The 14,796-nt window shown below is 37.0% G+C and overlaps 1 pseudogene; it reads right to left on the bottom strand.

Moving 5' to 3' along the window:
• Positions 1-2,760: 2,760 nt before the first annotated feature.
• LOC118603488 lies at positions 2,761-2,879 on the bottom strand (annotated as a pseudogene).
• Positions 2,880-14,796: the final 11,917 nt, after the last annotated feature.

Consider the following 14,796-nt stretch of genomic DNA (forward strand, 5'->3'; position numbering starts at 1 on the left):
GAGCCATTTGAATAAAAAAGATAATAAATTCAATTCTCACACTACATACACATAAGAAAAAATTCCAAGTGGGTTGTATATCTAAATATAAAACAATGAAATAATATAAGTACAAAAGAAAACATGAGTGAATAATCTATAAAATAACCTGGTTTCAGAAGAAGTTTTATAAAAATGACTCAAAATATGGATGTGATAGATTGGTAATTTGATGGAAAGGCAAAAGATAAATCATGTATTATTTTTTTGAAAAGATTTTTAAAAAGAGGCATTCCCAGCTCTCACAGTCCATAGGAAGAAACACATAGATACTTCCTTTGAGATATAATTTCAACTGAAAGATATACTAGTTTATGTTCTTCTTACAACAAGATGTCTCAATGTTTTTATAGAAAAACTCAAAATTAATAAATGAGACACCGTAGTAAAGTGGTGTGAATCACCCACTGGTTTTTTAGTTAGCTGGTTCTGGATTTAAATCTCTGTTCCAAAAATAACACTATTACCTTAGGTAAATAGCTTTTTAATGCTCAGGGTTTTTTTAAAATCTGTAATGTGAAGTACGATCACTTTGAGGATTAAACGAGATATTATATATAAAGGATTTAAGACAATGCAATAGGAACTAGAGGTGTAATTATTATCATAATTATAAACTCAATATAAATTTTAAACAACAAATTGCATTAAAAGGTCATTACAGAGTTAGTTATATGTCAAGTGCTATATCCCAAGAAGAGGTTCAAACATAAATGTTTCATGTTCTTCTTTTGAACAATAACTAGAGCTAGGGCAAGAAGCTCCTCCACTGTGTAAATGAGGCAGAAGAATGTGATTTTCAGAAGTCCCAGAGACAGAAGTGATAACAGACAGTCGAATTACTACTTTAACTGGGGGATACCTCAACAGACAAGAAATACAACTGGCAAAACATTGTGACTATACTAATTAGCTCTCCATTTATCAGCCATGGATACATGGATACATGGATACATGGATCTTAGAAGAAATCTACTTTCTATTTTCTCACACAACAGAACCTGCCTCTCTTATGGCTAATCACTGGGTATCTCAGAAGGTGGCCTCAGTCACTTCTGGAAATGCTCCGGGTTATATATGGAGATGAAAGTACATTCTTAGAAACCGGTTCTCAGAATATGAAATAAAATTTAATTGTGCACAGATAAGCTTTAAAACGTTTTATTGCAGAATAATCAAAATATAGTAAACTACCCATATTTAAAATGTACAGTTTGGTAAGTTTTAACATATGTAAACACTCATGAAACCATCAGTATGATCAAGATAATGCACGTATCTGTCACTCTGAAAAGTTTCCTAGTGCTCCTTTCTAATACCTCCCTCCTACCCTTCCATCCCCTTTCTCCATCCCAAGAAACAATTGATTTGCTTTCAATCACTATAGATTAGTAAAAGAAGTCATGCAGTTTGTACTCTTTTTATGTTTTCTTTCACTAAGCATAATTATGTTGAAATTTATATACTTTAATTCATGCAGCAATGGTTAATTTTATTTTAATGGACATACCACAACTTGTTTATTCACTTTTTGATGGATATTTTGGTTTCTTTGGGGACTATTACAAACAAATCTGTTATGAACTTTCATGTACAATACTTTGTATAGATTTGGTCTTTTCTTTCTCTTGGATAAGTACCCTGGAGTAGAATGGCTGGCTTATATGGTAGGTGTATATTTAATTTGGTGGTAGTTGGGGAGGAGGGGACTGCCAAACTATTTTAAAGCCCTTGTTCCATTTTATATTATCACTAGTTCCAGTCAATTCATATCACCACCAACATTTGGTAGAGTCAGTCTTTGAAATTTTAGACATTACAGTATGTTATAACAATATCTCCTTGTGATTTTAATTTGCATTTTCCTAATGAATAATAATATTGATCATTCATTCCTGAATTAAATTGCCACCAAATATCCTATTTAATGAAAATTATCTACAAATCTTTTTTCCCTTTTTTTAAATATGGCTTGTTTGTTTACTTATTGCTGAGTTTTGAGATTTAAAAAATATATATATTATACATAGAGTCTTTTGCCAAATATTTGATTGTAAATATTTTATTCCAGTTTTGTCTTCTCTTTTAATTCTCTTAAGAGTATCAAAGAGCAGTTTTTAATACTAATGAAGTCCAACTTATTATTATTTTGTTATGAATTGTGTTTTTGATGAGTTGAGTTTTAAACTGAAATCATAAATATTGTTTTCCCTTTTTTGAAGTATAATATGAATATGAAAAACTGCACATATTTATTCCTAATAAAATTTTAGAATTTTTGTTTTACCTTTTACATGTGTATCTATAATTCATTTTGAGTTGATTTTTATGTAATGTGAAAAATGGAAAAACAAAGGTTTTTTTTTTTTCTTTTTTTTTTTTTTTTTTTTTTGCTTATGGCTATACAATAGTTTCAGCATTCTTTGTAGAAAAGGCTATCCTTTCACCACATAGTTGCCTTTGCACCTTTGTCAAAAGTCAATTGAACATTTGTGTATGGATTGATTTCTGGACTCTATTCCATTCCATGGATCTGTTTGTATATCTTGATACCAATACCAACATTATGCTGATTTCTTTTTCTATTATGACCATTTTTACTACTTTTTTCGGTGAGGCAACCCTTGTTTGAACTCACAGATTGCAAGGACCTTGTCAGCTTACAATCCCTTTTTTATTACTTTTAATTTTTTATTTATTTTATTTTATTTATTTTTTTTATGCCTATAGCACCTAGTTTTCCTAGGTGGTCTCCCATCTAAGTACTAAATAGGTCTGACCCTGCTTAGCTTCCAAGATCAGATGGGATCGGGCTTGTTTAGGGTGGCATGGCTGTAGACACATTATGCTGATTTCTGTTACTTTATCATAAGTATTGAATTTGAATAGTGTGACTCCGCCAACTGTGTTCTTTTTTAAAGTTGGTTTGACTGTTAAAATTATTGTATATATTCATATGAATTTTATAATTTTCAACTTCTACAAAAAATCCTAAGATTTTGATTGAAATTATGTTTCATCTGTAGATCAATTTGGCAAGAACTGACATCTTAACGTTGAGTCATTTAGTCTATGAACATTGTGTTTTTCATTTGTATTGGTCTTCTTCAATTTCTGCAATAATCTCTTGTTTTTAGTTTATGAGTCCTGAAATTTTTTTTCAACTTACCCTTAAAGTTTTTATATTTTGGAGCAATTATTTTTAATTTTATTTATTTGTCCTTCAATTTTAAATGATAGCTTTTCTGGATAGTGTAATTTTGGTTGTAGGTCCTTGCTTTTCATTGTTTTGAATTTTCATGTCAATTTCTTCTGGCTTGCAAAGTTTCTGTTGAGAAGTCTGTTGACAGTCTATGGGAGCTCCTGTGTAGGTAACTAACTGCTTTTCTCTTGCTGTTTTTAAGATTCTCTCTTTGTCTTTAACCTTTGGCGTTTAAATGATTATGTATCTTGGTATAGGCCTCTTTAGGCTCATTCTTGATCAGGACTCTGTGCTATTTTCATTGTCAGGTTAGGAAAATTTTCATCATTATTTCTTAAAATAGGTTTTCAAATCTTTGCTTTCTCTCTTCTCCTTCTGGTAACCCTATAATGAAAATGTTGTCCCAGAAGCCCCTTAAACTATCATTATTATTTTTTTTAATCTTTTTTTTCTTGTTATTGTTTTGGGTGTTTTCTGCTACCTTATCTTCTAAATCACTGATTCAGTCATCTACTTTATCTCATCTACTGTTGATTCCCTCTAATGTAGTCTTCATTTCATTTATTGTATTCTTTATTCCTGACTGGTTCTTTTTAATGTTTTCTCTCTGTGGATGTTCTTACTGAGTTTATCTATTCTTCCCCTAAGTTAATTGAACAGTTTTATAACCAATGTTTTGAACTCTGCATCTGATAGATCGCTTGTCTCTATTTTGTTTAGTTCTTTTTCTAAAACTTTGTTCTGTTCTTTCATTTGGGACATATTTTTTCTGTCTCCCCATTAGGGCTGCCTCCCTGTGCTTGTTTCTAAGCATTGCAGAGAGCAGTTATGTCTCCTGGTCTTAGTAGAGCAGGCTTATGTAGGAAGTGTCTTTTGGGTCCCAGTGGTGCAGTCTCCCTGGTCACCTGAGTTGGGTACTCCAGGTATGTCCCTTGTATGGGTTGTGTGTGCCCTCCTGTTGTAGTTGAGACTTGGTTGCTGTTTGCACATGAGTGGAAGGGAGTGACCCTTAGGCTGACTGATTGTGAAGACTGGCCATGACTACAGTGGAGGAGCTGTTGTTCAGAGGCTGACCCTATGGAGCAAAATTTGCTCTAGCAGAACTGTTTTCTGCCCTGTCTGCCCGTTGTTTATGTCTTTTTTAAAGGTGGTTGGGTGGTGCTCTGCTGTGATCTGAAGCTGACAATGAGGTTTATTGGTTTTGGTGCTTCTTGGGAGGTGCTCTGTTGCATGCCAAGTTCAGCTGCTACCTGTGTTTTGCCCAGTGTCACTTGTTATGAGCAACAAAATGATGTACAGATAGTTGCCACTTTTGCTTGCTTTAGAGGTGCCTGGGAGAATCTATGCTATGAATTGAGGCCACTTGCAGCTAGTGCCAGGTATGGCATTGTTTAGCAAGTGGCATGGCACACACTGATGCCAGATGGTACTTGTATGAGGTTTGTGAAACTTTGAGAAATGTTAGGAAAGTTTACATCATGAACCAAGACAGACCATTTGTGTGGAAAAACCACTGGAACTGGCTTGGGTGGTCCCACTAGTTGAGTGGGGTGGCATCTCAGGAAATCATCAGGGCAAGGAGAACAGTGTTAGCCAGGTTAATGGAGACTCAGATATGAACCCACCTGAATCTGCATGCTGGGTTGATGGAGGAGTCAACAAAAGAATAATGGCTTCTGCTAGCACTTCTGTCCAGTAATAGCTGCCCCTCCAAACCTTGCCCTGAAGCCAGACAATTCAGTTTCTCTTCATATGTCCCTGGCATCTTTCAAGCTGCTGCCACAGTGCTAGAACTCAGAGAAAGTGAGTCTGTCAGGTGCTAAGTTTGTGTGTAGGCACTTGAAGAGGAATGCCTTGGACTCTGGCAGTCCACTGGCTCGCTCAGTCACTGTCTCTGCTCATTTTCACAGCTAGACATTGTGGGAACTTCTCTCCCTGGCACTGGAACCCTGGGCTGGGGACCCTGGTGTGGAAGTGGGATTTCTTTCCCCTCGGGGAGGACCCCACAACCAGGATATCTCTTTCAAGTTTTAACCATCACACACGAGTGTGGGAACAGCCAGTTCTGCATTTCGGTCCCTCCTACCAGTCTGAATGTGGCTTCTTCTGTATATTCTTCGTTATAGGACTTTTTTTTGTTTAGCTAGACTTTAAGCAATTCTCAATGATAGTTGTTCCATAGTTTTAGTTGTAGTTTTGATGTGATCATGAAAGGAGGAAAGCACAGTGTTTACCTACTTTGCTACCTTGACCAGAACACTCTATTATCTTACTTTTGATGGAGAGAAATTCTTAAAGTACACAGGACATCACCTTGAATGTATAGAAATCTTCTGTGACTCCATCTTTCCAAGGGAAATGAGTAGGAGAGAAAGGAATTATGAAACTATATCTGAGAATTAGAAAATCTCAGTTCTAAAGATTAAAGCTTTTGCTTGTTTTTGGTCTCCTTGTATTCTGATTACATCCTCAACATTCCCTCCGGCCTCATTTTCACTAGCCCTGTATTAAAATACTCATGTTTAATCAGCTATCACCAAGTCTTAATATTTTACTCATCTCCTACCTGGATTGTACAACAGGCTCCTTACTGTTCTCTCTACTTTTTGCCTGTCTTGCTCTAATCTGCCATCCTCCAAAGTCAACAGTCTTTCAGAAAATAAAACTTGACCTTGTGACTCCAGCTTAAATCTCTCTCAGTGGCTTCTCCTTAGAATAAAGACCACATTTTTTACTGTAATTCTCAAAGAACTACCCAGTCTGATTTCAGCCACAACGGATAGCTAGTGCTTTTCTCAGTACTGTCTGCCTTGAAGAGACCTTCTTTTAGTAGGAGATCCAACCTATTAACAGCTTAGTACAATGGTTAGGGCTGTGGGCCCTACAGTCAAGCTGCTTAAGTCCAAAACTTTGCTCCACCAAGGATGTGAAGTTGAGTTCTTTCTTAACTTCTTTATCAGTAACCCCATTGATTTAACACATTTTCTATTTATAGAAAAAAAAAGGGCAACTCATTGCCAGCATTAATTTAATTTTACATAAACACACTGAGGCTAAAGCAAATCTGACTTGTTTTCAATGTGAAAATAAAATATAAAAACCATTCCTGGAGTTATTTCTAAATAGAACTTTAATCTTAATGTAACAAATGACTACATAAATCAGATTCACCAAATGAATCTTTGACTTACAACATTTCAAGAACGATGCTAACATCATGTGTAGAAATGCTACGTTTTCGAGGATTTGACATTTTCGGCGGTCAAAAATTACGATATTTGGTAAATGAAAATACCACTACTAAAAACAGAATGCTATAAATAAAATGATGTCATTTGTTTCCAGAGACTATTGATATACTAGAGTGATGTGAAAATAATAATAAAAGCGAAATATTTCATGGAAACTTTTGGGGTCAGTTTCGAATTGTAATCCGTGAGTTACCTCAAGGTAAATGCTGCAGCCGCAAGCGCCACCCATGAGTATTCTCGGGGCAAATGGAAAATGGGTTAAAAAGCATAACAATAATGCATAACTCCTAAGATTGTGAGCATTAAATGAGTTTGGTAACATAAAACCCTAAAACATGGCCTGGTGCATGGTCAGTTTAATTTAGTTTATATTATATGTATGCCTTTGGTGTCCACCTCTAATGGGCTTCTGGAAGAAGGTGTGAGGATTAAATGAGGCAATGTAGACAAAATTCCTAAAAGAGTTCTGGAATGAGTTTGGCCTTCTATAAACGGTGTTTCCTTTTTTTATTTCTTCCTAGTCTACACTCAGGACCCTATTTTGTCCCCCAAAATAAACAGTTCTCTTCTGCAGGTGTGCCCACTTCTTTCAGGAACACTGATCAGGGACCAAGGGTTTGAGAAAGATGTAATTTCAATGGACTTTGTCATTGTGAATTTTATTGTTGGCACTTTTATTTCTAAAATAGGAGCTTTGTTTTCTTGTTGTATCATTCTGTCTCTCTCTTTTCTGTGCAGTTGCAACTTTTAAAGGCTTAATTAGAGCAATAAAAAAAATACCAATTTTGCCTTTCCCCTCTTTTTAATAACAAGTAAAAGTGGAGAGCCAGCTGTGGGTGAATGCCATTTGAAAGCTGCTACACTCTGAAGTTACGTTTTTCACTGCTTCAAGGCACATTTGAAAATTAGTGCTGACACATGCAAATGAGTTTGTGATGAAGGAAAAATACATAGATATAATACAAGGTGCTCTGACGACTGTTGTGAGTAATAAAGATGACTTGTGTGGGAGTTATGCTTGTTGTCAATGGGGTGAATAGAAAAATCAGATTCTCTTATTAACTTTTTCAGTTAGAAAGACTGTACATTTCTTTGATGGTAACTCCTAATTGTGTTTGGAGGCTTCCTTGTTCATTCCCTACAGCTCTCTGGCCATTGAAGGCCTTTACACCTTTTACCAGGTGATCATCTTCCTCATTGGTAACCTTTAACAGTGTATGAACATGAGGTTGAGTTTTTGCCAATTTGGATAATGTCCCGAAGTAGATCTGCAGATTTTTTTCTTCCTGAAAGTTAAAAATAATAATTAAAATTTCTGAAACTGTCTTCAAATCACTCTGGCTAAGTATCAGCAGCAATTAGAATAGCAATACATATCCATTTTTAGAAAAATCCGAAAAGAAGTAGAGTCCAGCTGAGGAAGGGTGGGCAATAAATCAGAAGAAACTGTAAGCTGTGCCAGAGAGGTGAAAGGAGGGAACTGGAGGTGTGTAATATAGAAAAGAGAAGAATGAAAAGGACCACTTCAAGCCCATGTGGATTCACTGAAGAAACGTTTTAGCTAAGCCCTCAGTCCTTTCCTTCTGGCAGCCCCTGCGCCTCCTCTCAAATCCAGGCCAGCTCTCCAGCCTCCCTGTTTTTGTTTGCGGCAGGAATGCCATCGGTCATCATTTCTTTCCACACTGCCTCCACTTCTCCCCTTCCCACTCCACCCGCCAAAGCCCAAATCCCCCTTATAGAGCAGGATAGTTTAAGAGCAAGTGTTTCCACATCTCATGGTTCAAGACTCTGCTCCCCCATATACTGTAGAGTGACTTGGACAGTCTTTCCATTCATTCTTTTTTTTTTTTTTGTCATACATTCATTTATTCGACAAATATTCAGTCTTGCTCTGTACCAGTCACTTACTCTCTCTTAAGCTCATTTTCCTCTAGGGGTAATGACAGGCCCAATATTACCTTGTCATTAGAAGGACTAGAAGTATCACATGGGAAGGGTTAAGTGTAATGACTTACATCTGGGAAGTGCTCCCCAAATGGCAGCTATTATTAGTATTATCATTATTGTTTTCTGTTATCAAAGAAGAGCACATAGAACTCATGTGTTTTGTAGATTTTAAAGTTGCCCCCTCCTAAGAACAGAAGAGATGTAATGAAGTAAGTGAATTATTCAGCTAGATGAGCAATAATGTGAAGAGGAGGGGAAAGGGGATCTTGTAGAAAGGCAGGGAAACTGAAGGTATGGAGAGGCAGAGGCAGCGCCCCAGGCAGCTAGGATGAGCTAAAGATGGAGATTTTTTTCACCTGATGGTGCTCTGTGTTTTTGTTTCCTTGTGTTCATTTTCTGTTTGGGGAAAATTGTTGCCATTTGTAAAAACGGTTACAAAGCAAATAGGCCTGTGGCTTTTGTTTTGGAGTTTTTGCCTTTTATTTGTATCCCCTTAATGGTATGGTGGTCTTTCTATCAGTGGCCTTTTTCTACCCGAGCAAAGTGCTGTGACATCGGGTGTCAGGGCATTCCAAGGATATAAGAGGGCATGCCCTTTGCCTGACCCCCCCATCAATCTCGTTCTATTGCCACATGTATCTTTCCCATGACACGGCGGCCCCTCACATCACAAGTCTGCCCTATTTTATAGAAACATATACACTTGTCATAGTTCCTCCCTACCTTGAAGCCAAAAGTTTGAGAGCAAAGTCTCCAACATATTCATCTCTTCATCATAGGTGGCCAACCAGTGGCTGCTGTACTGAACTTTAGAGAATCAAATAGGTGGTGCGAGAAGGATAGGATACTACAGGAAAAATGAAATAGGACAGGACAGAATAATATAGGATAAGGTAAAACAGAGTGATAGGGAGGGATGTAGAATAGGGCAGAATAAAACACAGAGCTGACAGGTATCTGTAAAGCAGAGCATATTGATATTGAAAATTAAGTTTGCACTAAAAAGGTTTGCAAAACTCTTTTAACTGGATTACATATTGGATCAGGAGTGGTGAAAAATTCTAACCAAAAAAATTATATTAAAAAAGGTTTTTGTTTTGTTCTGTTATGTTTTCGAGTTTTGAGTTCATAGGCTTAACGTGGTGGTTGTTTTTAAAATCATATTTGTGAGTCTATATGAACACTTAGGTAGTATCTAAACAGCCAAGGAGAACATGGAGTTGGTAATGGACCATCTGCTACCTAATATTGCCCTATAGTTGTGCTTTTATTTTAGTAGAACATAATAAGCTTAATTAAAAATGTTTTAATATTTCTGAATTACTAACAAACTGGGACTACTTCTAATTATTATTGAGTTTATTATTGTGACTATGATATACTCTCTCTTTTTTTGAATTCCTAGAGACTATTTAAGATGCAAATGATGTTGGCTTTATGAATAATTGTTGGGATAGAAGATTCATAATTAATTTGACCCCTCCCTGCCAAACGCGCGCGCGTGCACAGACACACACACACACACACACGATAAAACAAAATATTTGTTTCAATGCAAAATGATTTACATGAACATGGAATGAATACTATTATTTCTAGCAGAATCAGTATTGGCAAGCATGCTAGGTATGCTGAGTGAGCACAGAAACAGGCCTCACAGACAACTGGGTAGATGAATACTCAGTGCCCACTGAAGAATGTGATTGAGGAAATGTATATATACAAAGAGGATTAATCAAAAGAGGAGGAGAGAGGCAGGAAGAGGAAAGGGAAGCCATACATTGAGCCACAGTCAAAGCAGCAGGTTGTAGTTGTGGCTGGGTAGGTAAGAGCAAATCTTAAGCAGATCTCCGGATGTTAAATAAGATCACAGTTTCTAATCAGCGTATGAGCTAGGAGTTTCAAGCCCTAGGAATGGGAGTCACAGTTCCTAGGAAACAAAGGAACTGGGTGTCAGGGTAGAGGCAGTTCTAGGAGGAATAGGAAGTACTAGAAAGGGAAGGGAAAGGGCTGTGCCGTCTTAGCCATAGTCCAAGTTGTGAAGTCAAGCCTAGGAGCTGGTGGGGCTGAGGTTCCCGCTTGTGAGCTATATCCAGGCCTAACTTACATGTAGGTGTGTCAGAATAGGGGGTCGTAAGAGAGGCCCTGGGGAAGGATACTGCTGGTGTAAATTTGAAACCCTCGTCTAGTCATTCAGCAAATCCCAGATATAGTTGATCAGAACCACCACACCTGGCTGCTGGTGTGGAGACCTGGAGTCTTGTCTTTAAAACGTTCCTCTCAAAAAATAATTAATTAATTAAATATTCCCCTCAGGTGAGGCTACGGGTCAATCAGCCTGATTTGCAATCCCTGCTCTAGGTGAAAACCCAACCTTGTTACCTAACTTCTGGTATGTGGGGGAGTCAACAAGCTTGTATCCACTTCTACCAGTGAACGCTATAGTTATGTGGGGTTTTTTTAGGAAATGTTACAACAAGAAAACAGTCTGCATAAAGTTTTGATGAGCACCATTCTTAACTGCATCAAAGGTGCATAGAATCAGGATTCCTAGAGTTGGGGCACAAGAATCTGCTTGCTTAAACTCCCCAGGCGATTCTCACTGACAGCTGTGGTACAGAGGGTCAGCTTCTTGAACAGGAAGCAGAAACTTCCCTAGGGTGCCTAACGCATATAGATGCAAATATCTGTTCTATTGATTTTATGTATTACATTTTGCTTTATTTTATAATGATTATTTATATTTTATATTTGACAACTTATATAAAAGAGTTCAGAGAGAGTTTGAGAGGGAAAGCCACTGACGTGCATATGATGTCTGTGATATGCCAAGGGCTGCACTGGGTGATTTATATATATTCTCACCATTAAATCTTCAATGATATGTCCAAGACGGTGCCTGACATGTAGAAGGCCTCTGTGATAGTTAGGTGATAGACTTCCCAGAGAATAAAACCTATATACTTAACCATTACTTCCTCTATTATCATTTTTAATTTAAGAAGTAATAAATAACTAGTAATCACCTGCTGTTATTTCTAGGGACCATGCTAGATGCTGGGGATAAGATGGTGAACAGTGCAACCATGAGCCAACAGTCTTCCTCAGAGACAGACATAAACCAATAGTTGTCTAATTAATCAAAATTATGATAGTGCTACAAAGAGAGAGCACATAGTGCTTTGAGAACACAGAACAGATATACTAACCTAGTCCAGAGAAGGTCATGGAAGTTTTCCATTATGAAATGACATTAAACAAATGATATTATTTATTACAATTGGGAAAGGAAAAGCCATGTTCTGGTAGCACTTAAGAGAAGAATATTCATTTAAATTTAACATTTTTCCACCCAGAAAAGGGCCAAACAACAGTTTTTGTTTTTTTTTAAACTACCTCCTATGTCTGACCCCTTTGCCCCTAACTCTTGTAATGCCCTCACAACTGTAATCGAGGAACTTTATTCCATCTTGCTTTCCTGCCTCCCAGTTTCTCTGGGGTCTCACCCCAACCCACCCTCACATTCCCAACAGCATTGGCTGTGCAAGCCCATTCTCTATTTCCATCATGCCCATCTTTCCTGAAGGTCATTCTTACTCCATGTCTCAGTTTCTCAGATTTTTCCTTCTACTCAGAAAGAGTTCAAGTTCATTCTATTTAATGTAGCTGATATTTGTAAAGGCTTACTAAATGCCACATTAGGTACACAAAGATTAAAAAAAAAAAAGGCAGAGTTGTTGACCTCAAAGATTTCCTGTCTAATAGAGGAGAGACATATAAACCATACAACATAGTATGGAAAGTATAATATAAGGTGATGATGATAATGATTATGATAGCCAGAATTCACTAGACACTTCATATAATAACAGATATTTATTGACACCTACTGCGAGGGTGAATAATGTTGGTGGATAAAACAAACATGCTTTCTGCCCTTGTAGAGTTTATAAGGAAGTGAAAGACAATAAACAAAACAAATTCATGATTTTAAATTATGGTAAAATCAATAAAAGAAACCAATGGGGCATCAGTTAAGGATAATGGGAAGGGTATACCTACTCAGGTAGGGCCGTTTCTTTTAAGAATTAGACATCCAAGGTAAAAATTGTATGTCTGAAACTTCCTAGTTATGTGATCTTAAGAAAGTTACTTAGACTCAGATTTCTCAAAACGACTATAATAATAATACTTATATTTAGTGTAAGAATAGAATAGGATAATGATCATAAAAGGATTAGACAATTCCTACACTACACTGTAAGCACTCAAAGTCTGTCATTGTTATTCTTTATATTATTACATCTTCTCTTAATCTTAATCTTTCTAAGCTTCCAATGCCTCTTCTATAAAATAGAATAACAACATCTATCCCAGAGGGCTGTGAATATTCCACGTATGATGTCACCTGCCACATTTGTGTAGTAAGTAGGTGTTCAGATGATTATCATCAGAATTCTTGACATTGTTTAAACTCAGAGTTGTGTTACCCATAGCAAGAAACTGTGATAGAAATATGTTAAATATATATATTGCTTCCTTAAGAATAAATTGATATAAAGCTGTGGTATTCAATACAGTGGCTTCTAGCCACACGTATTAGATAGATCAGACGGTGCAGATAAAGAACATTTCCATCATCAGAGAAAGTTCCATTGGACAGCAAGAATATAGGAATTTCAGACACCAAAGAAATACGTTGATAGAAGGAATTCTATACACCAGGGGTCAGTAGGCCTTTGAGGACCATTTAAATCATTCCTTTGGAACATGTGATATTAACAGCCCCGCACATTTGAGCAGTGTCTGCAACTTTCAGACTGCTTTCACATCTATTACTTCTTTTTTTTCCTTACAATTACCCCTGAAGTAGACAGAAAGGATAGTATAATCTCTTTACATAGGAGAGAAATAAACAGAAATAGTACCAACAGCTGCTGTTATTAATTGAATGCTCACCTATGGTTCTATATTGAGTATGGTGCTAAGTGCTTTAGTGTTTATAATTAGATAATGAAGCTCAGAGAGGTGAAGTGACTTATAGACATTCAGTAGATTGGAGACATGTCTTTTAATTCAAGCCCATTGTCTTCCACCATACCTCTCTGTTCTTCCTCCTACAAATTGAATTCCAGTTCTTCATGGTTACAAAGTTCTGCCCGTGACTAAGTTGTCAGAACAGGATATGCAGTAAGGGCTCAGCAATCAAGGGGCATGTCTAGTTGATCATCCTCTCCATGGAACTTCCAAATGGCTGACCCCCTCTCCTTCTGAAACAATGTAGCGCATGAAGATGAACGTTAATTCCCATTCAGCCTCAGTGTTCTTACCAACAGCTGCAGAAACAGCTGTTCCCCTCTTAGTGCTACCCTCTCCCCCTTTTCCCTCATCTAATTGCTACCAACTAGTAGAGTAGTTATAAATATTGTAGGCCTTGGCCCCTTCAGTAGCCTCTATCCAATTATTATTATTCCAGGCCCTTTTTGTTCAAGGATTCAGATTTGTTCTATTTAGATGATTAATTCTAGAATCTAATCATTGGGTATTTCAAAACACCATACAACACACTGTAAATCACTGTGTTTTATATAACTTGAAGCCCTCCTACTGAGGCATCAGCCTTAAAAATAGTCACTTACCAATAATCTGAAATGTTTATTTGCCAGGTGCTGTATTGGGCACCAACACTGACCCTGAATTTTCAGGCCTAGGAAGAGGCCTGGCCCCCATGGATGACTTCATGTCCTGTGGCTAAATATTACAGGTTATAAAAATCAAGTTAATGGTTAAATAAATATGTTCTAGCCTCCACACTTGACGAATCTAACTTCAAAAAAAAAAAAAAAAAAAAAAAAACAGGTGGTCAGATTCTACTTTAAAATTCATGTGCCCTTCAAAGTTCCATGACAGAATATGGCAGTGTAGAACCAACCTTCAGCCCAATCTATCTTTGTCCATCCATGATGCTAGGGGGCTCAGTTCACATGCACATGGACATGATGACCCTATGCCTTAGCTGGTCCCTACTCACACAGAGAGAGACTCTGAGACCACTGCTCAAGCCTAGGGAACACACACCAGCAGGTGCGTACCTTCCACTCTTGGAAGGATAAGGTAAGAAATAGTCTTGTGTGAGGTTGAGGTCATTTTAACAGGGAAATGTGGATATATGCCATTTGTAAAAGAGTATTATACATATATAGCAAGACATTAATAAATAATATTACTACCAGCATACATGAAAATGAACTACATAAAGTTTATTTAAAGCTACATAAACCATAATTCATATAACAAACAATATATGTCTCTGGTATTACTTCAAAGCCTTCACACTGAGGACCTGGAAAAACCCTT

Source organism: Rousettus aegyptiacus, unplaced genomic scaffold (genome assembly GCF_014176215.1).
Source record: "Rousettus aegyptiacus isolate mRouAeg1 unplaced genomic scaffold, mRouAeg1.p scaffold_m13_p_5, whole genome shotgun sequence".
NCBI classification, from domain to species: Eukaryota; Metazoa; Chordata; class Mammalia; order Chiroptera; family Pteropodidae; genus Rousettus; species Rousettus aegyptiacus.